General features: G+C 31.8%; 1 long non-coding RNA gene across 3 annotated transcripts; it reads left to right on the plus strand.

Annotated features, from left to right (window-relative positions):
• Positions 1 to 1,751: 1,751 nt before the first annotated feature.
• Positions 1,752 to 4,044, plus strand: LOC137488780 (uncharacterized). Of its 3 annotated transcripts, none has more exons than XR_011007991.2 (7): positions 1,752 to 1,827; positions 2,101 to 2,140; positions 2,438 to 2,465; positions 2,627 to 2,809; positions 2,989 to 3,105; positions 3,212 to 3,315; positions 3,895 to 4,044. It is a non-coding gene; the product is annotated as an uncharacterized lncRNA (long non-coding RNA). The 3 variants fall into 3 exon arrangements; XR_011007990.2 differs by having other exon boundaries at positions 2,627 to 2,680; positions 3,895 to 4,041; XR_011007992.2 differs by lacking the exon at positions 2,438 to 2,465 and having other exon boundaries at positions 2,627 to 2,680; positions 3,895 to 4,040.
• Positions 4,045 to 16,314: the final 12,270 nt, after the last annotated feature.

A 16,314-nucleotide genomic window follows, 5' to 3' on the forward strand; every position in this document is an offset into this window, starting at 1 on the left:
TTATATGCATGTTTATATTTGTTTTATTAAAAACAAGCTTAGATTTGTCCACCTGTCAGGTTTTGGACCATATGGAGCATAAGACGTGTCTTTGGATATGAGCACACTTCGTTATTATTGTTCATTTATTCGTTTGCTAGAAAAAAGAACTGAATTTAGAAATAGTTTTGAAACAAATATTGCGCTTTACAAGTTAAATTAATAATGTAGGCTAATGCATGTCTTCAGTGGAGTGAGTTTTCACTGTTTCCATATCCACGAAAGAGAGAAAGTGAAAGTAAGGGCCGGATGGAGGAGGCTTATTATCCTTGCGCTACAGATGCTGTTTAACTGTTTTCTCGAGTCTGATCTATAATGAGGAAACGTACACTGTAAAAAAATTCCAGGTTTTCACAACAAGTTACTGTAATTTTTCACAGTAAATTACATTAGTATCCCTTCACAGTATTTAACTGAAAAATTCACAGTAATATGTTGTATTCATAATTTTATTGTGAAATTACGGCAGGTAGCATGATTACAGCAAATTACTGTGAAAAGGGCTATATCTTTTGCACGTTAGTTATAGAAATTCAAACCTTTTTTAAACTCAACGTAGAAATTAATACAAATGAACTTTTAACAGATAATAACAGAATGTTATAGCCCCCAAAACGATTTGGTTACCAACATCTTTTTGATTGTACTGCACCTTTATTTAATTTTATACAGTTAACATAGAATAGGAAATAATATTTAATGAACATAACTGTGTGCTTAGCCAAAACATAATAAACTGGAATAAAAAGTAATTAATTAATGAAACCAAAGACTGTTAAACAGCCAACAATTATTTCAATGTCAGGGTAAATGTCTGCTTTAGACAGTTTCATGAGTATTGGGCACCTGTCATCGCCTGGAGGTCACTAATCTCAGAATTAAATATATATATATAAATTATTATTTTTTTATCTATATAAATAAACCACAGATTAGAGTTTTAAACAACTACATTCTAGCATGAAAAACAGTTAAAACTTCATTTTCGCACGCATATAGAGCCATCGAAGACGGGGCAATTGTCCCAATGTCTAGCCTGAAGACAGGCGCCTCTCGGCGGATACATGAGTAATGAGCGGCGTTACCGCCTGGAGGTCATAGATCTCCGCTACCGGCAAAACACACTTAAAATTACACACAATCTTTACTAACAGTCAACAGATTTGAGTTTTGAAGAACTACATTCTCGCATGAAAAAGTGTTAAAACTTTATTTCATTACATATTACAAGCAATATTTATAATATTATGTGCCTTCTCATCCACCATTACAGCTTGATGCAGCTTGGTGCGAAATGAATCCTGGGAGGAAAAAATAATAATTCTCAATACACTCCAAACGAACTTTATTCTTATTGTTAAAGTCAGAGATATGTAATATTTTGAATGGCTAAGAAAATAATTAACTTTATATTTCAATCAATATATTACTCTTGCACTGCTTCGGTTCAGGACTCGTGTGACATTGAATCAGATTCAGATATTTTATCAGACGTGTTCATGAGCTCTTAGTCATCAACAAGCAATTCGTGTACAAGCAGTACACGGACCAAGCAATATGATGAAATATTAATGAATTATATGTTTGCGTCTTACAATATTATACAAAACGGAATCGTTTTCAGGCGAATTCGACTATTTACTGTTCACTTAAAGGAGCCGAATTCGACTCTTTACTGTTCACTTAAAGGAGCCGATTCATTGAACAGAACTGACTCGACTCGACCGCAAACAAGCGCCATCACCACAGACAACGCCGTCGTCTCTTCACCCAACGGATTCATCCTCGGTAAGTGTTAAAATATGACTTTTGTCCGTTAAATGATTGTTGTATGTGTATTTCTGTATAGTGCATGTCATTTAACAGGAATTTACCGAGTACTTTAGTTGTACTCGCACGGACAGGGTTTAAGCGCGCCTTTTTTTAAAGCAAGAAATTAACGACGCCAGATGGTGATTGTAGTGTTTTCTGAGGTATTAGCATAACGTTAACGTTAGTTCCTGAAAAAAGAAAGGGAATTTTCTTTAATTGACTTCTTGTTAACTGCATTTTCTGTTTCAGTACAAGACTGAAGTAAAGGTGAAATGACTATAACGTTAAGGTAAGCTCTGACCTTCACTTAAGTTAACGTTACGGTTAGTGACCATCATGTAACTTACGTTAATTTTGTTCACTGTAACGTTAACGTTAAGTTAGTTAAATAAACTAAACTCATTATGAAACAAGTCTTAACTGTTTTATTAAATGAGGCTTATAATACAATTCAGTTGTATTTTAAACTAACACTAACACAGTACATATTGTATATTTCTCACTGGTGTTAATGCATTGCTAACATTTACTAATGAGAACTAATTGTTTATGTCACTAACTGTAGATTTTATTTTTTGGTGTTCAGGTGTACCTGATAATAGCTGAAGTGTGAGGTGAGTAAATTCTGAGCACACAAATATAACCTAAATTCATTATCACAATCTAAACCTATATATATATATATATATATATATATATATATATATATATAGAGTGTGTGCGTGTGTTAGGTTGAGTCTTATTCTACTCTTATTATATTCAAATTTTTTTACAGCCACTGATGTTGAAACACTGATGATACCAATCAACCCTCGCTTGATTATTAAAGGTAATGTTGATGCCTTCCTCATTTTTATTAGATTTTTAAATGTCAGGTTTTTCACAGATTTGTTGTGAGCAGTTTCTTGTACAAACTCTTTTTCTTCTTCCAGAAGTTCCACCAGTACCTCCAGTAGTAGTAAATATTAGACAAAGATTTTTTTAAACTATAGTTTTTATTTTTATTAGCAATTTTACTGGGCATGTGTGTTTGTTTGCTTGGTTTTTAATAGGCAGAGCATGGAATGTCAACTTTGTTTCTACAAACAAATTTAATTATTCACAAACACCTCTAATTTAATCCTTTCCCCCTTTTAGTCTTATTCCTTGGAGGGTCGAGTGGTCATGGGACCTCACCTGGATTTCACAACTGACTTTGAATCTGGTCTGAAACTGAAGTATGCTGAAGTTGCCTTTTGCACTCTGGAATTTAAGGTAATGTCTACAATAAATATTGTAACTGAGGGCTTGTTTTGGGGGGGTTAAACAAGGAATGTATAGGAGCACAAGTCATGACTCCCCTTGTCCCCTTGTTATAAAGGGCCGTGTTGCAGACACAAATTGTTTGTCTGTGCTGGAGACCAGAGGGGAAGCTGTCTTTAAAAGGATGGGGCTCTTATACCATATGTGAAGTTACCTATTCAGGTGAGTGGATTACATACAAGTCATTGCAAATGCATAAATAGTGGGAAATTTTTACTGGGCAGCACAAATTAAGTGAAACTCAAAACATGTGGAAGAATATTTGGAATATTTGCAAAAAACTTGATTGAAATGAATACAACACAAGTGCTGTATCACTTCAATCAAGTTTTTTTTTGCAAAATTTTCCTAATATTTAAATCATAAAAAATTAGCTTGATGCAAGAAACATCCTGCTAGTATTCAAGAGCAAGTGCTGTGATGCATGTGTTAACTTTGCAATAAGTGTGAACCCAGCATTAGATTATAGTCTGTAAACAGAAGATGTAAATCAAATCAACTGTTTTAAAATGCTCTGCCTAGGTCATTAAAACCACTATTTGTTGTTAGACTGTTCTTGATTGTGTGTTTGTGATGGAAATGTTTTTCAGATGTTTTTGTTTAAATAATTGCAGTTTGACTGAGCTACAGTATTGTCAGCATGTTCAAACTGAGCTAACAGTAATATTGCTCTGTAGTGCAGCAGTAGTGTCCCAGTAGTGTTGTATGAAGCTAACTGTTTGTCTGCCCTTTTGCTTATAGGTGCTTTTTGGGCACCAGTTTGGAGATGGGAGACAGACGAAGTCAAAGAAGCAGAGAAGACACATCAACCAGCATGTGTGTAAAATTATCAGGAAAATGATTGACTTTGAATAGACGACTGCCTAATTTAGCAAGAAGTTTTGTCTCTCTCTCTCATGTGTATATATATATATATATATATATATATATATATATATATATATATATATATATATATATATATATATATATATATATATATATATATATGTATATATATATATATATATATATATATATATATATATATATATATATATGTATATAATGAGAGACAGAGAGAGCGCACTCTGAAGCACTGCTTTTTATATGTAAGCTACATATGATGTCAGATTTTTTTATGAATATGTTCTTATAGTATTTTTTGAGGCTTCACCTTCACCTTTTGAAAGTTTTTTGAAATGTTTACACAGATGTCATTAAGCTGTTAAATAAATCTGTAAAATGTATGTGTGTTTGTTTTTATTTTGATTTTAGAGTCTTCTCAGATCACCCAAAAATGAAGATTCTGTCGTCATTTACGCATCCTCAGGTTGTTTGGACACAAAGAGGATTATTTGATATTTTTATTCCTGTGTTTAACAAAAAAACATTTTTAACAGAGCTGGAACAACCTGAGGGTGAGTAAATCAAGATAGAATTTTCATTTTTGTGTGACCTAAAATTGCTTTGAAATTTTACAGCACCAAACTGTTAAATTACAGTAATCCGGGATATAATTGTAACTTTACAGTTAAATCAGGTATTTAAACTGCAACCTACTGCTAAATCACAGTAATCGTTTTGCAAATTCACAGTAAAATATAGTTAATTCTACAAGATAATACTGTGAAATCACAGTAACAGACTTTATTATCTACTGTAAAGTTACAATATATGGTTGTAATTTCACAATAATTTAATGTGACAAAACCACAGTAAATTACTGTGAACTACCTCACAATAATTTACTGTGAATTTACATACAGTAATTTACTGTGAAAGTAATGCAATTATTAGCCAGTAATTTACTGTGAATTTAAGGTCAAATTTTTTACAGTGTAAGTATTTTACGTTTTTGTCAGTTTAGTGGCTAATTCGTACGAATTCAGTCATACGAAAATGAACGATTTTAAAAAGGAGGCGTGACACCCAACCCCACCTCTAACCCCAACCGTCATTCGGTGATGAACAAATTGTACAAAATTGCACAAATTATATCTTATGAATTTCTACGAATTAGCCACTAAATCAAAAAGTTATGTATTGCTGTGAGATTGCGTTTTTCGCTAGTGAAGTGTTCAGTTTTTCCACTTACAAAATGTAATATATATGTAAATGTAAATAACAAATGCGCCATGGACTGACGCAACACTTAAAGGGAATTGGAGATGAGACTCTGATTGGTTTATTCTCAAAACACACCTATAACTCATTAAGAGAATAAGCTCAACCCTGTTATTCAATTCTATTCAATTCACCTTTATTTGTACAGCGCTTTTATAATGTAGATTGTGTCAAGCAGCTTCACATAGAAGATCATAGTAAATCGAAACTAAACTGTAGTTCAGTTTTCAGTGTTTAAGTTCAGTTCAGTATGGTTTAATAACCACAACTGAGAGTCCAAACACTGAAGAGCAAATCCATCAATGCGCAGCAAAGCGGCGAGGAAAAAACTTTACCAATTGGCGAAAGTGAAGAATTAAAAAACTTTGAGAGAAACCAGGCTCAGTTGGGCACGACCATTTCTCCTCTGGCCTAATGTCTTGTGAAGATCTGCAGTCAAGGCGCCGGAGGCTGGAAAGCTGGACCTCAGGGAAGACTCGTTAGATCATGCGCTGCGGCACAAAGCAGATTTTTCCATCTTTAAAATAGCAAAAGTAGATTCTGACACGCCCTTAATGGTTTTGCGCCCTGCGCTTCAGACTTTGCGCTTAGATTGTTAAAATAGGGCTCCAAAAGTCAATAGAGCAGGTCCCTAATGCAATTATATATAACTGCATAACTGTGAATAAACAGAAAATACCTGAAATACACACACACAAAAAAACATAATATCTGTTAATCAACAGATATTTTTTACAATGTAATATATGCTGGGATGGAGATTTATGGCTCTAAATTTAATTTTTAGGGGGAAATGAATCTATATAAAATCTATAGACACAAATTGATACAGCGCCATGAAAGAAGCATATAAAAGTGTATTTTGGGTGTTTTCTTTACATCAGACTGAAAATTGCTGAGATCTTAAAAATTACAGGAGGAAGAAAAATAAAGAAAGAAATGTAGTTTAGTTTTGGGCACATTTGTTATTGTATAATTAGTGTTTTTGTCATTTTTACAAGAGAATGCATGGAGACGGGGAGGTCCTCTGATATGTCTGATGTTTAATTCAATGCCATGGTCGCTAAGTATTTTTTAATTGACAAATTAGCGAGTTCTAATATACTGGAATTTAATCCTAATTAGTTAAGCGGCTGCTCAAGGTTTGAACATTGCACCATTTATTAAGAGGTCAATTTATTATTTGTTAAGAAGGCTTTATGAAATGAAAGGGCTATTTTTCAAAGCGCTGCGCCCTTTAACCGTGTCGCGCTGTTTGCTGTAGTCATTATGAATTCACTTTGATTTCAATCCCACAATAATATGGTCACTAATGGCTCTGATATTGACGCTAATTGTGAGAGTCAATATTGAGGCGCAGCGGGGAACCTCAGTCAGGTCAGGGCTGAGCTGCACCTACACGTTTGTTGCTTTTTATTTGCATTTACTTTGTGTGCTGTATTAAATAACTGTAAATTGAGACAATTAAATATATATCTATCCCTTTCATTAAAAAAAAAAAATAAAAAAAAGAACTTGCAATTTAAAGTAACTGCAGCCAATTTAATGAAAAAAGTAATGCATTTATATTCTTAAATTAGTGCACATAAAAAGCATACCTGATTTATTGGATCTTACAGACGTTTACATTCCATGTATTTGCACAGGTTACAGTTCTAAAATACTTTTTGCAAAACTGACCTTTAGGTTTTAGAAGATTGCTATGGGTTGCTAATAATAATAATAATAATCATCATCATCATCATCATCATAATCATAATAATAGGTATTATTATTATTATTATTTATTATTATTATTAATATTATTATTATTATTATTATTATTATTATTATTATTATTGTTGTTATTATTATTATTTTAATAACATTTTTAAAGAAAATAATAAAACAATAATTATTAGTATTTAAAACTATATATTATTATTATTAACTCCATAAAGACTATTATTATTATTCTTGTTATTATTATTATTATTATTACTATTATTTAGATTATTATTAATATTACTTTTACTGTTATATTATTCCTTCTTAAATTCTGCAGTTAATTATGATTTATTATATATTATTAATTATTAATAATAATAATAATTATTATTATATTTATTATTATTATTATTATTATTACTTATATACTGTTAATACTTTTATATTTATTATTATTATTATTATTTTAACAAATAAAAAAATAATGAAATACTAAGATAATAATTATTAGTATTTATAATTATTTATTATTAGTATTAATGCCATAAAGACTATATTTATTGTTAGTATTATTGCTGTTTTGTTGTTGTCATTCTTCTTCTTCTTCTTCTTCTTCTTCTTATTATTATTATTATTATTATTATTATTATTATTATTATTGCATTATTCCCTCTTAAATTCTGCAGTTAATTATTATAAATTATTATTTATTATATATTATTAATTATACATTATTAATTATTATAAGTATTAAATTGTATTTATTTATTTATTAGTTTTGTTTATTTATTTTATTTTATTTTATTTTTTTTGGTACAGTCTATTAATAATTAGTTAAAATATTTGGGTCAAAAATGCCCCAACATATAACCCAAATATAGGTTACAATAGCACCTTCCAAACTGCGAGTTATTTTAATATTGGGTTATTTTGATTAAATGTTAGTTTATCCATTATTACTATTGCTACTATTACCAGAACTCTCTTAATTTTATAATTATGACTGTGAAATAAACAACTTACAGTTAACAAAAATATTGAAAATCAGTGTTTAGACTTTCGGCAGTGAAAATTAAACCACACTCAACTGAACTAAACTGAACTTAAACTCTGAATACTGGATTGACACAGTTTCAGTTTACTAGCTGCTTTGACACAATCTACAGTTAAAGTCAGAATTATTAGCCCCCCTTTACATCTTTACTTTTTGTTTTCTTTTTTAAGTATTTCCCAAATGATGTTTAACAGAGCAAGGAAATTTTCACAGTAATGTCTGATAATATTTTTTTCTTCTGGAGAAAGTCTTATTTGTTTTATTTTGGCTAGAAAAAAAAGCTGTTTTTAATTTTTATGGACCATTTTAAGGTCAAAATTATTAGCCCCTTTAAGCTATATTTTTTTCGATAGTCTACAGAACAAACCATCATTATGACTTGCCAAATTACCCAAACCTGCTTAGTTAACTTAATTATCCTAGTTATGCCTTTAAATGTCACTTTAAGCTTTATAGAAGTGTCTTATAAAATGTCTAGTAAAATATTATTTACTGTCATCATGGCAAAGATAATATTAGAATATCAGTTATTAGAATATTAGAATATCAGTTATTAGAAATAAGTTATTTAACTAGAAATGTGTTGAAAAAAATCTCTCCGTTTAACAGAAATTGGGGGGGAAATAAACAGGGGGCTAATAATTCTGACTTCAACTGTACATTGTAAAAGCACTATAGAAATAAAGATAACTTAAATTGAATTGAACTGAATTGAAAATGTTTTTATTTCCATTACATTTTAAGTTGCAGACACTTTAAATAAAACCAATAATGAAGAAACAGAACAAAATACAGACAGTTATAAACAGTGCAAGCAGATAATCAAGTGTTGAGTTGAATATGGAGTTCTGTGTGCTGTAGAGACTGCAGCAGGCTTCACTCAGTGTCCACAATGAGCTGTACATTTTGACCACATTCAAATGCTTCTAAAAGAGGGTCCTGCTTTGGTGCCACTCCTCCAATGATAACAAAGATTTTGTACTTCGGAATTTATCTTAAAACTCCAGGAAATACATAATTTTTAATTATTATATTATATATGGTGCTCAGCATAATTACACCCCATTTTGAAAATGAATATTTGTATCCATTTCTAAGTAAATATAGGCAATGTGTTTTGGTGCATTTAAACAAAACAGATTTACCAAACAGATATATTTATTAAAATAATATTTTTTGTCACCGAGCATCTTTAGAAATTTAAAGATAATACAAATAAATTCAAGCAAAATATTGCAAAAAACAGCCTACAAATTTTTTTAAAAAAAATTCTTTTCTTGATTCTTCCGCTTTTTTTTTTAATTTGTATTTAAAATTTTTCTATAGCATATAAATTTGGGTGTACTAGTTTTTGGACCGTTATCGTAAGTTGTTTTGTTAGATTAGCTCCAGATTTGGCTTCAGTACTGACTAATCTAATGTATATGCATAAATATAATATTGTAAAGCTTTCTATTAAAAATATAAATTTAAAAGATAGATTTGTAAGGGGTGTACACATACATGCTGAGCACTGTATATTAATAGTTTTCATTCCATAAAGACTAAATTTTTTGTTGTTGTTGTTGTTATTTTTCTTCCTCATTTTATTATTATTATTATTATTATTATCATTATTACTGTTGTTGTTGTTGTTGTTGTTGTTGTTGTTGTTGTTGTTGCATTATTCCCCTATAAATTCTGCAATTAATTATTATTATTTGTATTTATAAATTCTGGTTATTTATTGGTACAGTTTAGTCCCCTCCCCCAAATCTAATTAAAAAGTAAAACATTAATTTTAAGTTAGGAAAAATATACTTTATAAGTTTAACTTATGATTATTAAAATTATTATTATTGCTGTTGTGATAAAAATAATCTTTATTTTGCATATTTTTTTAACATTTAACATGTTCTTTTATAATTATGTTTTATTTTTATTTTTTTCTATAAAGAATGTAAATGCTTAGTTTAAAGTAGGTCAAAACAGACCTTAAGTTTTTTTTTAGGAAATAATAAATCTAGGTTAAACATATTTTACTTTATAGTTAATATAACATACTATCATCTTATACACATTTATTGTGACTTTTATTTTACACATGCAGGCTGCTTATTTGTAAAATTATAATTTTTTTTGAAAAAATAAAACATTTGCATGAACAATGCAATTTATTTTGATAATTTCATAATTTTCATTGCAATGCAGATTTACAAAAGAAAAAAAAGGTGCACGTTAGCCTTACATTACAATCAAAATCAGAAAGAGTTAAGGTGTTGAGGATATATATATATATATATATATATATATATATATATATATATATATATATATATATATATATATATATATATATATATATATATAATTGGATTTAATGATATATCATATACATTGGATTTACTTTTTTAAGTGCTTGTAAACTATTTATATGGGCTGAATTTAAACAAATTAAATGTTGTAGCCTAATGTTCAACCTAATTTGTTTGTTTAAATTCAACCTTGTTTGCAACCTGAACCCCTTTTCAGTGTAGCCTACAGTAGTGTACATTTCAAAAAGGTGATGTGTGTATAATAGTCTATATGTCTGCTTACATTTCGTGTTTCCAGCAGGTCATGTTTGCGCTCTGTCACACACACACAGAGACACACATTTAGGCCAATACGCAGTCCCCGGTTGTTCCCCCATCCGTACGCGCCGTCCTTCGGCTCTCACGGGCGCATCATGTGCTGCCGGAGCGGACAGATGAAGAAGAGGATATTAAGTGACTCTATCTAACATCCAGGACACAATGGCGGTGATTGATGGAGGACAAAGTGGGAACAGCAGGACGGCTGGGAGGGGGTGGTGTGTGCGTGCGTCCGCTGGGGGTCTCGCCGTCCCCGTCCGCCGTGTTTACTCACCGCCGCTCCCGACCCGACAGCGGCTGACACGCGGATGGATGAGTCCCGATCCGCCGCGCCGAGCCAGAGGTTACCGGCAGCTCCTCCGCGACACGCTCCCTTCACCTAATCTTCCGGCAAAATATTTATCATTATCAATTGAGGCCTGCTCTCTGACATTAGAATAGCGCGTGTGGATAAAAACCCCGCGAGGAATATCGATCCGCGGGCCGCCGTCAAACACTCGAGGTCAGGCGGGACAACAGGAGCGAAAGCGCGGCAGATCCAGCGCTTATTAAGTAAAACAATGAAGCAAATCACAGCGCCGTGACATACACAACCCACAAATGCCTCTGGAGGAGCACAGACTTACAGGACACTCTTACTGATTTTATACACCGAATTACTGTGAACGTGTAGAATAAGTAGGATTTTGTCATGTTTTTAAAGCATAGACTTAAGAAAAGCTCATCAAGGCTGTTTGTTTGATAAAAAACAACTAAAAATACGGTTCAATTATGACATATTTTGTTAGTTAAAATAACTGATTTGTGTTTGTATATGTTATATATGTAATATATTTACACTGGAAAAAAGCTTTCATTCCTCCAATTTTAAAAGAATTAGGGTAATGGTTAAAGTCTAAATTTTATCACTTGAACCAATGAAAAACAAATAATTTGCCTTAAACGATATTTTCTATTTCCATGAGTACACTTTGATATAACCTGGTTCAAAGCCTATTTGTCTTGTTAAAGAACGTCAATTAATTTACAATCTCTTTTTGTTCTAAACAAGAAAATATAGCTTTAATCAAAACAAAAATTCCCATAAAATGTTTATTAATCCAATTAAAAAAACATTAGAGTAATGGTTTCACATCTAAATTTGATTGATGCCTTAAACAATATTTTTTTAAGTTCATGATAGTACAAAGCATACTGAGTTTCTGTGTGAATAACCTCAAAATTTTACATGGGTCAAAACAAATATTTCTTAGTTGAGCTCTTAATAAAACTTATTTATATTTAAGTATGTTTTGAATTTTAAATATATTACTTGGAAAAACAAAACAAATAATATCAAACTGAAATGAAAGACACATTAGTTGGATGAAGTACTGCTTGACATTTTTTTATAGGGGAGAGCTATAGGCACAAAGTGACACTTTTTGGTTGTAATGGGCTTAGACAAACCCTTTGTTTTTTACCAACAACGCAAAACCCTCTCCTACAAATGAACACTGGTTGTATGGTCACTGGACTTATGGTTTCTGTGCAGTATTGCCAAAAATACCAGGAGTATAAATGTTACTTTTTACCCCACCTGTGGGGCAAGTTGTAACAGACAGGGGGTTAGTTGTAACGCACACTTAAAAAGGCAGATTTTAGACAATTCATTTAAATGCAGTTTACTTTAAATAGTTGCTATTGCCTCAGTACTTAGCTCAATTTATTTTTATTCTACATAGCACAGCATGTTTATTTATTTATTTATTGGATAAACACATTTGGATTTTTTGGTTTATTATCTATTATTATACAATGCACTTATTTGGAGTATTAGCAATAAAATGTTTTTTTGTCTCAAAAAACATTTTGTTTAAAAAAGTTCTCAACGTTACACTCAAAATTCAAAAATTATTTTGTTAGTTTAGTTGGTGTGCAACAGTGTGTGGCTTAATTAAATCACCCTGTTACAACTAACACTGCTGTGTCATGTTTTCCTTAAAACTGGGTAGCAGTCACTGTTTTTTTTACACCTTTCAAAATGGTTCCATATTTTAGCCTAGAAGAAGTTAGTCACAACAAGATAAGATTATACTAACATCCTTTCACAGATTTATTTAAATAAAAAAATATATTGACTATGAAAAAAAAATACTTTTATGCAGCAAAAATGGTTTCTCCTGTGTTTCTCATCCAAATTTCGTCTAACTTTTTCAATAATTGGCAGCAAGACGTCTGCCGACACTGGTGAAAACCTTGGAAGCATGCCATGGCTAACTCAAATCTTCAAACTCTGTTACATTTAACACCGCGTTTCTTTGTGCCCCGCGCTCACATACATGTAATATATTTATATATTTACATAAATACACATAATATAATGCAAATCTGAAATTTCTGCATCAATATTCTTTACAATATTTAGCTCAAAAAACATTTATAATAATTAAAAACAGCATTATTTTTGTTGTAAAAATTCTGATGTAGCCTATACTTACTAACTTGCATTCAAAATAGTGGGCCTATTTAAAACTAAATATATTGAGCATAAATGAAGGGGCAGCACGGTGGCGCAGTGGGTAACACAATCGCCTCACTGCAAGAAGGTCGCTGGTTTGAGTCCCGGCTGGGTCAGTTGGCGTTTCTGTGTGGATTTTACATGTTCTCCCCGTGTTGGCGTAGGTTTCCTTTGGGTGCTCCGGTTTCCTCCACAAGTCCAAAGATATGGTGCAGGCGAATTGAGTAAACTAAAATGTCTGTTGTGTATGTGTGTGAATGAGAGTGTATGAGAGTGAGACCCCGGATTAATAAAGGGACTAAGGCGAAAAGAAAATGAATAAATAAACATAACATTCATTCATTCATTTTCTTGTCGGCTTAGTCCCTTTATTAATCCGGGGTCGCCACAGCGGAATGAACCGCCAACTTATCCATCAAGTTTTTATGCAGCGGATGCCCTTCCAGCCGCAACCCATCTCTGGGAAACATCTACACACACATTCACACACATACTCATACAGTACGGACAATTTAGCCTACCCAATTCACCTGTACCACATGTCTTTGGACTGTGGGGGAAACCGGAGCACCCGGAGGAAACCCACGCGAAGGCAGGGAGAACATGCAAACTCCACACAGAAACGCCAACTGAGCCGAGGCTCGACCCAGCGACCCAGCGACCCAGCGACCTTCTTGCTATGAGGCGACAGCACTACCTACAGCGCCACTGCCTCGCCCGAACAAAACATCAACAAATAACATAAAAATAACAGTAAAATCTTTGCTATTTTTACTAATTAGCATTTTTGTAAACAAATATATTGTGCAGTTTTTAAAAGCATTGAATTTAGTTATAGATTTCATTAATAGTGTAAATGTGCTTGCTGAGAGGAATTAAGCTATTTTAAATTGAGGAAAACACATGAAAACGCATTGTGGGGACTGAGAAAGATAATAACATTTTGTCGTTGTCATTTTGCACTTTTATTTGACCAATTTTATGGTTTCAAATGTGAAAAGTTTTAAATATGCTTGAAATTATTATGTTCTCCACATAATTTATGTTTCACATGTAAATGAACATAACACTAATGTACAAAAGCAATGGAATGTAAAAATGCATTTGTGACATTTATTTATTCCTTTTTTTCAGCTTAGTCCCTTTACTCATCAGGGGTTTGCCCCAGCAGAATGAACCACCAACTTATCCAGCATATGTCCTGGTAAGCAGAAGACACACTTTGCAAATATTGTGTCTAAATCAATATATTGAGCATAAATAAAATTGACATCAAAATTTTTTCCGATGGATCATTTAACACTGAAAATTAAATATATATATATATATATATATATATATATTTAAATGAAAAATAATTAAATGTAAAAAAAAGATTACATTTTATAATGTAATAATGTAACAAACATATAACATACAAATAACAGTAAAATGTTTGCTATTTTTGCTAATTTTTCCATGTTTTTTATTAAATAAATGCAGCCTTGCAAGCAGAAAACAAAAACTGCCTGTGTGTGTCAAATAAGGAAAAACTCTAAAACGTGCTGACTGTACAGCAAAACGAAGATCAGATGTTTTGTGGATGGTGGTTAAAACATCTGAGCAGGATATTTGTGTCTCCTGCATGCCTGAAATAGATGTAAAAGCTAAACTCGTGTTGTGTGCTCTGTGTATTTTCTCGGCCGTTCAGCCGCTCTGGGTGGAATTGAGGAGATGGCAGGTCGATATTAGAAATGTCTGTTATGTATCTGTCATATTTCCAACTTTATTCCTTCTGAAGTGGAGAGAGAGAATGTATGAGTGAGGGAGTGAGTGCATGTGTGTGTGTGTGTGTGTGTGTGTGTGTGTGTGTGTGTGTGTGTGTGTGTGTGTGTGTGTGTTCAGGATGAATGGCAGCAGGTGCCAGCGGCTTCTCGCCTCCCGAGCGCTAATTGACCAACAGTGTTCATACACACATTCTCACTAATTTTACATTTGCTATTCTGCAAGGGTAACCAGGCACGTCTCAAGGAATACATAGCATTCGCTCTCTCGCCGCGCAGGCCATCCACGCTCTTTAAAAAAAAGAAGGAAATTAGCAGCTTTGTTTGATAATAAGGCCTCAAAGATTCGTTTTTAGAGATGTTTGTCTCTCTCTCTCTCTCTCTCTCTCTCTCTCTCTCTCTCTCTCTCTCTTTCACACACACACACACACACACACACACACACACACACACACACACACAAACACACACACAATAGAAAAAAAGAAAAATCCCTAGACTGGTTGGTTTTTCATAATTTGTACATGGAAATATTGAAACAGAGACATTATGTTTCTATTTCCGTGATTTAGATTTGGTTATTTTATTTTGCCAATGTAAGGACCATTTTTTTCATTGTGCTGATGGTGGATGTTTTGTATTTAAACGTTAAACCTAAACCTTGATATGTCTACATAAATTACGTAATATAATCTGCTTTGTGCAAATTAGCATTGGAGTGGAATGTACTATGATACTAATATTAAAAAGAGATAAAAATATTCATATTCTGAGAAATATATTATTAAATGTTCTCTTTCATTTGTAAATGAGCAAATGAAATGTGTTAAAATGACTGTGACAACAAAATGAATCACTGAAATTGACTTCAGAATCATAATTTCTGTTAATATGCATTATGTATTGTGTAATTTTATGTTGTTTCATAATATGTATAACCATTTTATTTTAGCATTTTAATTGAAATGCATAAAATATTATGCATTTTTATATTTTTGTCCCTCAAAGTAGTTTAGAATTGCTAAAAAATGACAATATGATTAGCACTCCTGTTTTTATTCTTTTTTTTTTTTTTAAATATTTCTCAAATAATGTTTAACAGAGCCAGGAATTTTTCACAAAATTTCCTAAAATATTTTTTCTTCTGGAGAAAGTCTTATTTGTTTTATTTCAGCTAAAACAAAAGTAGTTTTCAATTTTTGTAAATAAAGGCAATATTATTAGCCTTCTTAAGCAATATATTTTTTCGATATTCTACAGAACAAACCATCTTTATACAATGACTTGCCTAATTACCCTAATTAGGCCTTTAAAAGTCACTTTAAGCTGAATACTAGTTTCTTCAACAATATCTAGTCATATATTATGTACTGTCATCATGACAAAGATAAAAAAAAAATCAGTTATTAGCAATGTGTT

The sequence above is a fragment of the Danio rerio genome, chromosome 21 (assembly GCF_049306965.1).
Source record: "Danio rerio strain Tuebingen ecotype United States chromosome 21, GRCz12tu, whole genome shotgun sequence".
Classification (NCBI taxonomy): Eukaryota; Metazoa; Chordata; class Actinopteri; order Cypriniformes; family Danionidae; genus Danio; species Danio rerio.